The sequence below is a fragment of the Macrotis lagotis genome, chromosome 8 (assembly GCF_037893015.1).
Source record: "Macrotis lagotis isolate mMagLag1 chromosome 8, bilby.v1.9.chrom.fasta, whole genome shotgun sequence".
Lineage (NCBI taxonomy): Eukaryota > Metazoa > Chordata > Mammalia > Peramelemorphia > Peramelidae > Macrotis > Macrotis lagotis.
This window is the reverse complement of record NC_133665.1, coordinates 172,005,663-172,018,342: the sequence shown is the minus strand read 5'-3', so window position 1 is coordinate 172,018,342 and position 12,680 is coordinate 172,005,663. Positions and strand designations below refer to the sequence as shown.

Genomic DNA, 12,680 nt, shown 5'->3' with positions numbered 1-12,680 from the left:
CTTCCTTTAGGATCAGGAATTCTTATACTGATCGGTGAACTCTTTAAACAATTAAGAATATTTTACTGTATTTCAAGCTAGTTGATTTTCTTTGTGTTCCTCTATATTTTACTTTATGCACTTTAAAACATGATTCTGAGGTGTCCACAGGCTTTTTTTTTTGCCTTAAAAAGTAATGTCTACATTGAGCCTTGAAGGAATCTAAGAATTCTAAGAGATGGAGGTGAAGGGGCAGTGAATTCCATCCTTGGAACCTATGAAAAATATGAAGTTAGGAGATGCTTTTCAAGTTCAGGGAAAAGCAAATGGATCAGGTTGGTTGGAATATATTAGTGTCTGAAGAAAAGTCATGTGAAATAAGTCTGGAAAGATAAACCAGAGTCAGACCTAACAGAAAAGTTTATATTTGGTATGATATATGGTTCAGTGGTTGTCTTCACAAATGGTCACTGACACCTTCTAACTTTCTGCACATCTTATTCAAAGAACAATAAATCTAAGAAAGAAATAAGCTGATCAGCGTATATGTGTGGGAGGGTCCATGGTTTTTCATCATTGAAATCCAATTCTTCCAAAGGAACATGTCTCTGAAACTTTAGGATAGGTTTACAGTTTCTACAATATACTAGACATAGTCTTTTGACAGGCAGATGAGAAAAATATCTCTCTCCATATACTATCTTTGAAGAAATGTGAGTTGCTACCAGTAAACTACTTCAATTTATGTAACAGAAATCTGAAATGCTTTGCTTTGGGGCAGAGGAGTGGACTTCTGATTTCATACATTTTGGCAATTCTCAGTGTTGGAACTTCCTCCCCAATGTAAATCTGTATCCAGTAGATGCTTGGAGTCTTAGAGATGTGAGTGGAGTACCTGAGGGCGAGTTGCCCAATTTCGTATAGCTGGTGTAGAATTCTTGCCCAGACCATCCTGTCTATGCCCTATGGCATATTACCTATTTGAATTAGTTAATGAAAAATTTTAAACTCTTTGCAACTTCATGTTTCCTGAAGTTGCTAAAATGTTCAACAATTCCAAGACTCTAGTTTTAGATGTATTTCTATTTTCCTTTTCCAGGGCATGGTTTTGACTTAGGAAGCACAAAGCCTTCTTTTATGTAACAAAAATTGCAAAATAACACCTCAGAGAATACTTCACAGTTCCAACAATGTTTTCACATATATTATCTAATTTGCTCACTGCCATCATGCTACAAACCAGACAAGGGCTCTCCCATTTTATCAGTGAGTAAGCCAGAGCCCAGATGGGTAAAAGTGATTTGTTCAAGGTCACATAGCTAGGATGCAACAGAGCTGGGACTTCTTGTCCAGTGTGTTTTCCACTAATTATATTGCCCCTTTGCTTATAAGATTACAAAATTCAAGATTTCATAATCTCATAATTACGACATCCAAGGTCACACTCTGGGAAATTCACTGGGATGCAGATCTTTCCTCCAACAGTTTTCTGGACTCTGATCAAAACAATTACACTGGCAAAGATCCATTATCCTTACCAGGGAGACATTAAACAACTTCCTAAAAAGTCCTTGCCATGTAACCCATTTTCACTTTTCAGCTAGGATTCCAGCTCAGCCAAGGTTTTATTTTACTGTCAGAACTTTTGTTTAGCTTTCTTCATTTCTGTAGTAGCCAGTATTTATTGAACATTCATGTGCTGCCATTTTGTAGTTAGGTTAAGAGACTGCTAGACTATTTATAAAGCTCAGTATCATATACCTTCCCTCCTTTCCCCTTCTCTGCCCTCCACTTCCCATCCTTCCCTACCAGGAACCAGTTCTGTGCCACCTAGCTGTCTTCTAGTCCATGGCCATTCACTGTCATTTCCAACCCCAACTACTTCTCTTACTGAGGTTAGAGTTTTCTAAGGGAGTTTCTGAACAAATATGGACACAACCACTGAAATAACTTGTCACTCCTAAATGAAAACAGCTTGATGGGATTGCCCTTCTCATAGTATGTTGAGGACTCATTTTGATATATCTAAGACTGCTTGTAATAAAGTTCAATTCATTGTCCCACCACAACCCCAAAATAAAAAAAAAAGTCAATTCAGGGAGAGGAACTATTTAAAGAACTGATATGCCAAACAATTGATTTGGTGGTTCCCCTCTTCACAGAACCACATGGCTATGTGGAGCCTGCCTAGAAATATCACCCAAAGCTATCTCAAGACTGATCTGATTTATATAAATTGAACCATTGATAGGCCAGGAGATTTATACACTGTATTTTTTTGTACTAATCTTTTTCCTTATGGATATCTGTGCCTTCTGGCACCTGACTATTTACAGAAAGATTTTGTTTTCTAGGCAATTCAGGTGAAACTAGTCTTCACATTGTACTGGGAGACATGGAGTAATCAATTTATTGTACTTGTGATTTTTTAAAAAACTTATTTTATTTATAAATTCATGGCACTATTGTTTTCCCTCCCAAATATCTTGAGTGAAATAGTAAATGAAATATCAGAGCGAGAGCAAAGAGCAGTTAGGAAAAACTTTTGGTGAGTAGAGAACCAACGAACCATATTTCAAAGATTTCTTGTATTTCAAAACAGAAGACATATCGCCGATTCCTAGTTGGATTTTGAATGATTTATAACCTTTTATTTGTGGTGGAGTGTTGCAATCTATGTTGTCATGGAAATTCTATTGAATTTATAGTTCCATTTATCCAAAACGATTTTCCAGACTTCATTTCATGGTGAATCATGTGGCAGTTACTCCCGGTACAAAGCAATTTCTAAAAAGTTTCACATTATAAAGAGCATAAACACCAGAGAGGCTATTTTCCTATTCGTGAAATACAAATGAGTTTAAGATATAGCTGGAGACACAACCCCCCCTCCCCTTAATGTTCTGAGGATGTTAAACTTGATCTCATGACATAGCTACCTAGATAATAATAACAAAAATAATAACTCCTGTAATTCTTTTTGGTTTGCCAAATGCTTTATAAAAATATCTGTTTATCCTCATAGCGATCTTGGGAAGAAAGTCTGTTTTGCAGATGAAGAGAATGAGGTAGAGAGAGATTAAATGACTTATTTAAGATTAGCCAGTTAGTAAGTCTGGATCAGGTCTTGATTTGATTTGGTCTCAGATTTAATCTGGGAAATTCCTGATGCTGGACACAGAGTTCTATCCATTGTGTCTCTGAGCAATCCCAACATGTGTGACAGATACCCACTGTAGACTGAGCCAGGAATGGGGAGGCTAATCAGAAAAACTGTTAGTAAAAGTCATAGGATTGCCAAAATGAAAATGTATTTTTTCTGGTAGATATTTGCTCATACCAAAAAAAAAAAAATACTTATTCCAATTCCTTGTCTTTTAAAAACCACTCTGCTCCCATCGCTCTATAGATAATTATAATAACTCACATTTATCAATTCAGTTTTCAGTTTGTGCCCAACTCTCCATGACCCCCATTTAAGATTTTCTTGCCATTTCTTTCTCAGCTCATTTTTACGGATGAGGAAACTGAAGCAAACAGGGTAAAGTCACTTGCCCATGGTCACACAGCTAGAAAGTATCTGAAGTCAGATTAAACTCAGGTAGATGAGTCTTCTCAATTACAGTCAAGCCAAGAACTCTATTCACTTTACCATCTGGTAACCCCCAATGTTAACATAATGCTTAAAAGTTTGTTATGTGTTAGGTGGATACATGGATGATGGATGGATGGATGGATGGATGGATGAATGGATGGATAGACAGATAGAAAGATAGATCTACATGTATGTATCATCCTCACAATAACTCTGTGACATAGATGTGATCATTGTCTTCATTTAATTTGATGATATGGTCAGGTTTGTCCTCAGCTTGTTTTAAGTGACTGAGGAAGGATTTGAACTCAGCTCTCTAATCCCAATATCCTCACTACATTGCTCTCTAGCAGGCAATGGGATAGATATAAAAGATGCCCTTTGTTTTCCATTTCCCTCTTTCATGAGACAGTGAAGGAGAAAAGCTTTCCTGTACACTAAGGAACCATTTTTATAACTTTCCTTTGTAATCACATTGCTGAGCCAGGGCTTAGTCACAGAGCTAGAGAGCTAGATATCCCAGTCCTGCAGACTCCTATTACTTGATTGTGTATCTAGATTTCTCTTTGCCTTGATTTCCAAAGAGTAGCACTTATACTTATCTCACTGTCAGGTTAGATGGCTTGCATTCATGAAACAGAAGCAGAGAGTGACCAGAATTGCCACAAGACATTCCTTAAGAACATCCCATAAGACAATCAAAGAAGCATTTGTAGAATCACTGTATGTCAAAGCTAGAAGAGTCCTCAAAGGCCATCTAGTCTGAATGACACCAGAAAAAGGATCCTATCTACTACGTACTGGACAAGTATTAATCTGGGCTTTCCTTAAGGACCTTAAGAAGGAGAGAGCCCAAGACCTCCTGAAGCTGCCCATTCTACTTTGGCATAGCCCTGTTTGTTCAGAATTTGACTTTCTCCCTTGCTCCTCCCTCCTCCCCTCTGCCCCCTTTGCTATTGCGTCTGCCCTCTAGCACCAAACAGAACTTCTCTAACCTCTTCCACAGGATAACTCTTGAGATACCTGGAAACTTCACCCATCCCATCTCCAAGTCAGTCCCTTAGCTTCCCTCATCTTTAGTTCCTCCATCATTAGAAATAAATGCTTTCTGAATTCCCTTCCAGGTCTCAAATTCTGCTCAGGTAGTCCAGAAGCTCAAAATATCTTATTTTTTGCCTTGAGTGGCTTAACTCTGAAAAAAAAAATGTATAATGAAGCATGCCTAGTAAAAATCTGGAAGAACCCTGCAGATCTTTTACCATAGATCTATGTTAATGAGTAATGGTGCACCACACCTAGAGATTAAGTATTTATTTGATTTATTAGCTTTATCACTGAAGATGCAATTTCTTAAAATTCAGTGGGAGCATTAAATTAAAATTGAATAACTAGCTCCAAGTAGGCATTAGGGGTGGGCAGCAGAGAAAGAACAGAGATTTATTGATGTCCCCTTCCCTCATCCTAGTAATGTTGCTTGTGTTTAAGTCACAGAATTTTTATGCATTTTGTTACTGGTTTTGACTTTGATTTTGTATTTGGGGTTTGTTTTTTTAAAGATGGAATCCAACAGTAAGGTAGTTAAGAATTCCAGGCTACCAAGCTATAGATGGGAAAATTATTGACATATTCAAGAATTAATGATATTATATAAGGCAACTATTTCAGAATGCTTATTTTAATTCTCCCGAATCTATAAAAACAATGTATATCTGCTACTGTTTGGAACTACATTAATCTAAAAATACTCTCCCTACTTGAGTTCTGAGATAGCAGACGTAAAACTTAGCATCATCGACCTGGAAGAAGCTTTAAGAAATTGGCTAGCTTTTTGAATATTTCATTTTTATTTTCCTTTCTGTGGCTCTTCTTTGTAGAAGGAAAAGAATGTTATAGTCAAATGAATTTCATCAATGCTGTGTGTTATAGTGTTTCCCAAGAACCTTCAAGCTCTGTGAAATGTTAATAGCTTAGAAATCACACTAAGATTTTTGGGTCACCCTTGTATTCCTGGATTGTGTTTCTCATACTTGTCTTGCCATAGCCATAAGCAATAGATGTGTGTTGGTTTTGTGGTGAAGTGAGAGGAGGAATTTGAATGGTCTAATGGGAAACCTAAGATTAAACTCTTTTAGATGATTGTCTTGAAAAGAAAATACCAGTGAAAAGGAAGTGAAAGGATTAGGTGCTTATAATTATTCAATTTCCCTAAGCTATTAAAGCAAAAAAAGTTTCAAAACTTTCTTCTGTGGCTGGTCCCTTTTGGCATGGCCATGTGGTCATGTGTCAAGAGGAACATTAAAGGCGCATACAGAGAATAGAACATATGACAGTTTGGCCCTGTGGTTACTGATATAATTTAGAGAAATGAGTTTGGGAATGTGTGTCTAATGGTAACCATCATGGGGATAGGGTTTGGGAGAGGAAATCTACACTCTAACTCTAATGTATATATTTAAATGGAATAGCAAGTTGTACAGAGTGGATTTGCAGTTTCACTTGTAATCTTTTTTCTTGTTTTATATCCTGGAAATAGTTTATTCCCCATATTTAAAAAAATAGATTAATTTTGTTTGGTTTTTTTTTTAGGCTTTTGCAGGGCAATGGGGTTAAGTGGCTTGCCCAAGGCCACACAGCTAGGTAATTATTAAGTGTCTGAGACCGGATTTGAACCCAGGTACTCCTGACTCCAGGGCCGGTGCTTTATCTACTACGCCACCTAGCCACCCCCCAAAAATAGATTAATAAATAAGAAAGAAAGAGAAGGTATTTGGCAAGGGAGGAGGCTGTCCTTAACTGTGTATCTAGTCCTGAAACATTGTCTATCTCTTGGTCTTAGTGTCCTCCCATTCAAACAGAAATAGATTTATCAGAATGATATAATTCTCTACCAAAGCCATTTCTGCATGAGGAATGGAGAGTGCCAGGGGGAAAAACCAGTTGAACGTCGAACTGAATGATGGAGGGAAGCAAAGCAAAGGAATATTATATATGTTATAAAGACAATGGCTGAAATAACCCTTTCTCACATCTAATTTCCATTTGAATGAAGAAGAAAACAAAGGCATTTACCTTGATAAATGCTTATTGATTGATTCATTGAATTTTGCTCTCCATTACAACACATAATTGGAAGTTGATGCTCAGATTCAACTGTAACACTAAAGAGTAACAATATTAGGGCAGCTATGTGGTACAGTGGACAGAGCACTGACCCTGGAGTCAGGTGAACCTGAGTTCAAATCTATCCTTGGACTCTTGAGACTTACTAACTGTGTGACCTTGGCAAGTCACTATTGTTTCCCCCCCCCAAAAAAAACAACCATAAGTAAATAACATATCACTCTCTCAGGATCCAGCTCATGAGCTAGAAGGGACGTTTGAGTCTATCTGTTTTAACTCCTTCATTTTAAAGATGAAGAAACAAAGGCCTATTAGAGGTTCAGTGATTTGACATAAATAGTAGCAGGTGACAAAACTTTGACCCCAGTTCATCCCCCTTCTTATTGTACCATACTGCCTTTAGGAAATTCCCTTCAGCACCTGTCGAGTTGAACATTAAACATTTATTATCTTATAATATTTCTAGTATTGCACTTGCCATTTAAGGCTTGTATTAAGAGAAGGGAAAAAAAAACTTGAGAAACTGAAGGGCAAATGGGAAGAGAAACAAGTAGGCATGCATTATCCTTGTACCCTACAATATTGTATTGACTGCTGAGAACTGTAAACTTAGAAAACCCATTATTGACTCTACAGTATGAAGGGAAATGTTACCTAGTAATAGCTTCATTAAACCTTTACCATATATTTTCTATATCTATAGCTTGGCTCCTGCCTGTTCTGTGGTTGGGTCTTTTGTGATGCAATTTGTTTCCTACCTTGTCAAGTCTGATTCTCTAATGTTGTGATTATGTTAGGTGATAATCATGTTGTATGTCACCTTTGTGGAATATAAGTACCACGGACAGCTGGGGAAGGGAGAAGGGGTATTGTAGGAAGATGGAGAAGTCACTGACAAAATCTCTGTAAAATCCAGTGTAAGTCCAAGTATACTGGAGTCAGCTCAAATTAGCTGGAGAGAGCTGGTTGTTAAATTTTTCATTGTAGATATTTACACTTGGGAAATCAGCAAATGCCCCCAAATCAGGAATTTATCGTTTTCATGATTGTCTATACTTAAGAAAGTTATGGAGAAAATGTTAATAGCCTTTTCCAATTACTGATTGCTTTTTTTTTACATTTAATAGCACACCCCTGATTCTATCATAAAACAGAATTCTAAACATTTAATGCATTCTTCCCCAGTTAATCTCCCTTTCTTCCTAAATTCCTGAAATGTGACTATTTGGATTACTCACCTCCCAGGAGCGTTAGGAGGTTCATGTTGTAAGAGTCTTTTTCAAACTTGAAAACACCAAATAGTTTTCTTATAATTGGCATTTAGTTTTCATTGTGATGAGTAGACTTCTTCCTTGGGTTCCTAAAGGATCATGGGATCTGGAGCTACAAGGGACTTCAGCAACTACTGACTCCAATCTCCTTATTTTACAGATGAGGAAACTGATGCTCAGTGAATCACATTTCCCCAGGGTCACACAGTAACTTGAATAACTGAGATTTACTGTGTAACTAAAGGAGTCTACTTTTGAAAGACAATCATTTATATGATCCTTTTTTTTTCCACTGATTTTTTTTGTTCAGTCATGGCTCAACTCTTCATTACTCCATTTGAGCTTTTCTTGGCAGAGATTTGAATGATTTGAATTTCCTTCTCCAGACCATTTTACAGATAAGGAAACTGAGGCAGGCAGAGTTAAAGGAATTGTCCAGAATCACACATCCTGTAGACTTCTAAGGCAGATTTGAACTTAGTTCTTCCTGACTTCAAGCCCAATACTCTATCCAATGTTATCTGTCATCTTTGTGTATTAAAATATTTATGTTGGTTGATTCATTTCACAATAGATTGAATTTTTTTAAAGCTGAAATAGATGAGTTATAATTTTATGAGAATAGGAAAAGCTATCAGAGGGAGATTAGGAGGGAGGACAATTGGATATAGCACAGCCCTAGTGGGCAGAGTGAGCCTTGAATAGTGCCTATCTTATCCTAAATGTCTGAATTAATAATTCCTTCTCCCTTCTTGCCCATTTCAAAGAGTTTGTCTAGCCCTTTCTGAAAACAACAAATGATTTTCTTTTACTCAACCTTCTAACCTCTTTTCTACTCTTCCTTTCCTCCTGATCTCCCCTGCCCCACCCTCTCATCCATCCCCTTACTTTGCATTGCCTCCTTTCTCTTCTCTTCCCTCTTCTTTTCTTTCTGTCCTAAGCTAACATCATTCAATAATTCACTTTGTGGGAGATCCGGATCTGGAAAAAAAAATCACCTTAGCCCTCTAATAGGATATTCTGATAAGATCTTTCCTAAACCTTATCATCCTAAAAAAATTCTCCAAATCCCTTTCTTTAAAAAAAAAATAACCAGAGTTGTAGATGAAAGTGCCCTTGGAAAAAAAAAAAAAACTTTAAAATACCTTCCATTCCCTTCTTCACAAGATGTATATTAAACAATACTGTTTCTCTCCCGGTTTTTACTCTAGGGTTGCATTCTGCAAACAGGTCAAATTGGAGAACCTCTATTTTAACAGGGAAGTGAAATGTAATTTACTGAAAACTAAGGCATTTCTCCCTGGCTTAGTTGAACCCAAAGCAATTCACTCAGTATTGAACGGTTTTAATTTGAACCTCAATGAATGGATTTTTCTCAGTGTAAATTCATGAGGGCTAAGCTGTCCAAACCTGGAGGCACCACATTTGTAAGAAAGTGACAGAACCAGTGGAAACTGAGGGCCTAGGGGACTGGGGTGGGGGGTGGGGTGGCGTAGAGTGATCTGTAGGGAGTGGAGGGGGAAAATATACAAGCTTATTTGTGTATATTAAAAAATATGCTATAATAATATTTCCTAAATTTCAAATCTCATCCAATCCATCCTTCCTTTCTAAGAAATTTGCCTCCTGGCAATACCTTTTAAAATAGTAACACTTCCTAGTCCTAACTTCTGTTCCTTGTATTCAGTATCTGACAGTGTTTTTTGACCTGCGACATTCTAATCAGTGTAGTCTAATGAACTTCTCCAACCAGTAAGCATAGCTCAGATTTGAGTGTAAAGAGGGAACTGGGACTTCCTTTATTTAATTTCAAGTAACTGACTCAATCTCGAGCCTGAGAACTCAATGAACAAAATAGGAAGATGCTGTTCTGGGAAGTGAGAGCAGGAGAATTGATTAGTATCTGAGCTGATCTGGTTTTCTCTCGGGTCCAGCAGAGCCCTAAAAAATTCATTTCTCTAGTTCTTTATTGGACTCTGTAAGATAAAAGTCAAGGGATTCTTCTCAGTATCAGTTGTATAAAAGATTTTTGTGGTCTGATTATTGTTTGTTTGCTAAATTGATCTAAATACATCCAATTTGTGATGTGACGATGTTTGCCAAAAAAGACTATAAAGTTAAATTGATCTGCTTATATTGCCTATGTTAAATAAGGAGTTATTAAAAAGAGAATCTAAATTACAAATGTTTAATGGTAGACTCCAGTTCATATCTACCTATTATTTTCAGATGATTAAAGAGTAGAGCTATAAGTAGAAGTGTGGCCAGAGAGCTCCCTACCCCAGTGGTATGGCTTCTAAGGGATTTGAGTACAACCCACAGCACTGAAAGATTTCCTTACAACTAAACAATTAGATATTTTGATGAGGATAGAGGGAAAATGCAAGAAATGAGGGTAGGTAGCTACTGTAGGGAAGGCTATGTAGCCTCAATATGTATTGAGATCCATAGGATATATGACCATACAGATCATATCCTAGCATGATGTCAGTGCCTCTAACTTTTTTTAACCTGAGGTTACCCTTCTTAAATCTTGGATTCAGTTATCAAAATGTTTATCATTGAATATGTCTCATAATTATATAATTATCTAAGTAACTGTAAACATTATAAACCTCTCACTATCAATCTTACAGACAAATAAAAATACAAATGCATACATATCAAACATATGTGGATACTTTTCTTGTAAAATTCTCCTTAAAGATTTCATTATCTCCCCAGAGAACCTTTCTAACTCACTGCCCTCATTTCCTCAAATTCCTCAATAGCTAAGACTCTTTTTCTACTCTCATCAATCCATGCCAGGTTAGCTACTCTTTAGCCAACACCATCACTCAAATTGTTCAATTTTGCTGACTCTGTCTTTTGATTTGCCCTCTCTTGACTACATTCCCCTGACCTTCCACCACTCCTCCTTCTTTGACATGATGTCTCTTTCTGCTCATGTTCTTTCTTCCCTTGATTCTGCTTTATTATTTAAGTCTATCATTCTTATTCCAGACTTTTAAGTTTTTAATTTTCATGGAAAATTTTTACTTTTCCACCACCTTCCTTTTTGACTACATCCCTTGCCTTTGCCTTACCCAACAAGCTATCTCTTGTAACAAAGAATAAAAATGAGGGAGAAGGGGAGAAATTCTGCAAAACTGGCCAACATATCTACTAAACTTGACAGGATCTGCAGTATTCCACCCCTATTGTTCCCCCAACCTCTGCAAAAGATGACAGTAGGGTTTATTTTCTCACCTCTTCTTTATAACTGAGCCTTACTTTCTTCTCTTACCCATCATCCATGTCCATAATGCCCCCTCTTTTGTTCTTGAATGTCCTGATCCCTTCATCCTCTGCTGTGAATACCCTATCATCACACCTAGGTTACTACAGGCATGCTCTGATCCAATTCCAAGTCTGTCTGAAGCAGGGATGAGACTTCCATGAATCTCCTACATATTTAGGCTCTCTAAACCCAAACTGGGCCCTCACTTCTTTTCTAACCCTTCTCTTTCCCCCTCCAGTCCCTAATACCACTCCATCCATTCACTCTTCATAAATGAAGTGACTTCTGACAGAATTGATACAAACTTTTTCAAACACTCTCCTCTAAGTCTCCCAATGTCCTTTGCCATCCTTTCTTCCCCAGAGAAGAAAAGGGGATTCCCTATTTACCGAGAGAATTTCTTTTCACTCCACCCTTTCACTGGATCCCCCCCCCCCATCTCCAACATGAGTTTCTTAGGCATTCTCTTTGTCTCCAAATAATTGTTTCAGTTGAAAAAATCATAGGACTTTAGAGCAAATTTACCTCTCCCCCCCCCACCATTTTTGTTGTTGTTCAATCATTCAGTCACATTCAATTCTTCATGACCTCTTCCTTGTGGTTTTCTTGACTAAGATGCTAGAGTGTTTTTCATTTCCTTCTCCAGTGGATTGAGGCAAATAGAGGTTAAGTAACTTGCCCAGGATCACACAGTTAGTGAGTGTCTGAGTGAGGTTTTCCAACTCTTGACCTAGTTCTCTGTCCTTTGAACCACTTCGTTTTCTCCTACCCCTCATTTTAGAGAAGAGGCAAAAGGTCCTGAGAGGTGAGGAGGCTAGATCACATAATATACCCAATCCTAATTAAGTAATATCTTTCTTCATATGGAAGCTCCCCCTCTAGCGCTGGCCAAAGAAAGTAGGAATGCTCATGTTATGGTCTTCCATGTCCTGGTTCCAGTTTTCTTGTCCTCTCCTAACCATGTGACCTTGAGCAAGTTTTGGTTTTCTCATTTGGTAAAATCAAGTTAGAAGAGAAATTCAGTTCTCTTCCAGAGCTAACTCTAGAGCTTTGACTTTGCCAGCCCTTCTAGCTTTTTCATACCATCCCCCAATAGTCTCACTAATCAGGACTTTTTAGCTGTCCCCCCTTCCCATCTTTCTTGCCCCCTCCCCCCATTCTTGTGCCTCCAAGGATTTCTTATATTCACACAAGTGCATTCCTCTTTGGAGAAGCAGGGTGGAACAGTGAATAAGGTACAAGACTTGTTTCAGGGAAGACACGAATTCAGATCCTATATACTCATCTCTCATCAGTAAAAGTCCTACCTTTCCTTCAAGGTCTAAAGAAGATGGTTATTTTTCTCTGTACTTCAGTCCCTCACTATCTCCTTATCTCCATCCTGGTAAAAGCAATTTCTCTCCTGAGATTTCTCATATCACATATTTTTTTCCTT

General features: G+C 37.6%; 1 protein-coding gene across 2 annotated transcripts in view; it reads left to right on the top strand.

Moving 5' to 3' along the window:
• The window catches only part of PTPRG (protein tyrosine phosphatase receptor type G), a 776,178-nt gene that overhangs the window by 513,634 nt on the left and 249,864 nt on the right, over window positions 1-12,680 (top strand). The window lies entirely within an intron of this gene.